The sequence below is a fragment of the Schistocerca cancellata genome, unplaced genomic scaffold (genome assembly GCF_023864275.1).
Source record: "Schistocerca cancellata isolate TAMUIC-IGC-003103 unplaced genomic scaffold, iqSchCanc2.1 HiC_scaffold_81, whole genome shotgun sequence".
Lineage (NCBI taxonomy): Eukaryota > Metazoa > Arthropoda > Insecta > Orthoptera > Acrididae > Schistocerca > Schistocerca cancellata.
Genome location: NW_026046142.1, coordinates 12,501 through 15,000, shown reverse-complemented (window position 1 = coordinate 15,000; position 2,500 = coordinate 12,501).

Below are 2,500 nucleotides of genomic sequence, written 5' to 3'. Positions count from 1 at the left end.
CCCACCCACAGCCGCGTATCGCTTCACACCCAGATTCACATTCACGTTCGTTGGTATGGTGGGGACCGCTTCGTAGCTGTACCGATCGTTGCCCTCACAGATGTACCTCCAGCAAGATCAACCGCACCACAACGGGTTACCAGTTGTTCATTTGCGTAACGTCACCAGTAAACGTACACGTCCATCCCCGTTTGCAAAGTCAACTATTATTGCATGCCTGCCTGTCAGGTGTCAAGACACACTACATTCGCTCACATCCACGCAACAAAATGTGCCCGACTAGAGGGCACGTTGGAAGTGCCCCCGTACATATGCGATCTCCATTGCGCGACCAACTGTCAACCGGCCTCTGTAGCATGTCGCAGATGTGGAACGCGGGGCACCGTGCTATCACATTGTGTGAGAAGAGACTACTACGTCTGCATACACGCGCCACTACATGAACAGACGGCTCATGCTGATCGCCATCCACTGCGTCCATTACTCCCACACGTCTCTATGGCGTACCCACACTGCAATGCAGCTGTTATGGGGAGATGACACATAGCTGTGTACACAACATTCTGAGCCGGTTGCGGTTGGACAACAATACATTAATGTAACGTGTCATATGCCAATTACAGAGCAGGGTAAGGCAACAACGTGGGTTAGGTTAAGGCACAACGTGGGTTAGGTTAAGGCACAACGTGGGTTAGGTTAAGGCACAACGTGGGTTAGGGTAAGGCACAACGTGGTTAGGTTAAGGCACAACGTGGGTTAGGTTAAGGGCACAACGTGGGTTAGGTTAAGGCACAACGTGGGTTAGGTTAAGGCACAACGTGGGTTAGGTTAAGGCACAACGTGGGTTAGGTTAAGCCACAACGTGGGGTTAGGTTAAGCCACAACGTGGGTTAGGTTAAGCCACAACGTGGGTTAGGTTAAGCCACAACGTGGGTTAGGTTAAGCCACAACGTGGGTTAGGTTAAGGCACAACGTGGGTTAGGTTAAGGCACAACGTGGGTTAGGTAAGGGCACAACGTGGGTTAGGTTAAGGCACAACGTGGGGGTTAGGGTTAAGGCACAACGTGGGTTAGGTTAAGCCACAACGTGGGTTAGGTTAAGCCACAACGTGGGTTAGGTTAAGCCACAACGTGGGTTAGGTTAAGCCACAACGTGGGTTAGGTTAAAGCCACAACGTGGGTTAGGTTAAGCCACAACGTTCGGGGTTAGGTTAGTTAGCCACAACGTGGGTTAGGTTAAGCACAACGTGGGTTAGGTTAAGCCACAACGTGGGTTAGGTTAAGCCACAACGTGGGTTAGGTTAAGCCACAACGTGGGTTAGGTTAAGCCACAACGCCACAACGTGGGTTAGGTTAAGCCACAACGTGGGTTAGGTTAAGCCACAACGTGGGTTAGGTTAAGCCACAACGTGGGTTAGGTTAAGCCACAACGTGGGTTAGGTTAAGCCACAACGTGGGTTAGGTTAAGCCACAACGTGGGTTAGGTTAAGGCACAACGTGGGTTAGGTTAAGGCACAACGTGGGTTAGGTTAAGGCACAACATGGGGGTAGATTGCGGTACAAATTGCGTTACATTGCGGTGCAAATTGCGTTACATTGCGGTGCAAATTGCGTTACATTGCGGTGCAAATTGCGTTACATTGCGGTGCAAATTGCGTTACATTGCGGTGCAAATTGAGTTACATTGCGGTGCAAATTGAGTTACATTGCGGTGCAAATTGAGTTACATTGCGGTGCAAATTGAGTTACATTGCGGTGCAAATTGAGTTACATTGCGGTGCAAATTGAGTTACATTGCGGTGCAAATTGAGGTAGGTTAAGGTGCAACACAGGTTAGGTTAAGGTGACATAGGTTAGGTTAAGGTGACATAGGTTAGGTTAAGGTGACATAGGTTAGGTTAAGGTGACATAGGTTAGGTTAAGGTGACATAGGTTAGGTTAAGGTGACATAGGTTAGGTTAAGGTGACATAGGTTAGGTTAAGGTGACATAGGTTAGGTTAAGGTGACATAGGTTAGGTTAAGGTGACATAGGTTAGGTTAAGGTGACATAGGTTAGGTTAAGGTACAAACTGGGTTGTGTTATGGTACACATTGCGTTGTAGTACAGTACACGTTAGGTTTGGGTACGGTACACAATGTGGTATGGGATGGCGTGTTGTGGGGGGGGGGGGGGGGGGTGAGGTTCGTTGATATCGACCGTAGGACGTGGATGCCCGAGGCAGCGTCAGTGTGTCAAAGGAGTTATGTCACGTCGGGATGCGCTTTCCGCCAGTGAGAGGGGGGGGCGAGCCGTGTCTGTGGTTGCGGCAGACCTGTGTGTTTCATTCCTGCCAGTGTGTTTGTGCTGTAAGACGAGGCAGTGTGGTGATGTTGGGTGCACCCCTGTGTAGGACATGTGTGGGTGTTGGTGGCTTATCTGAGCAATTGTGGTTGTCGGACGAGTGGGATATTCTGTTTTATGATTGGACCTCCTGGCCTGGTTATCATAGTCTGGTTGGTG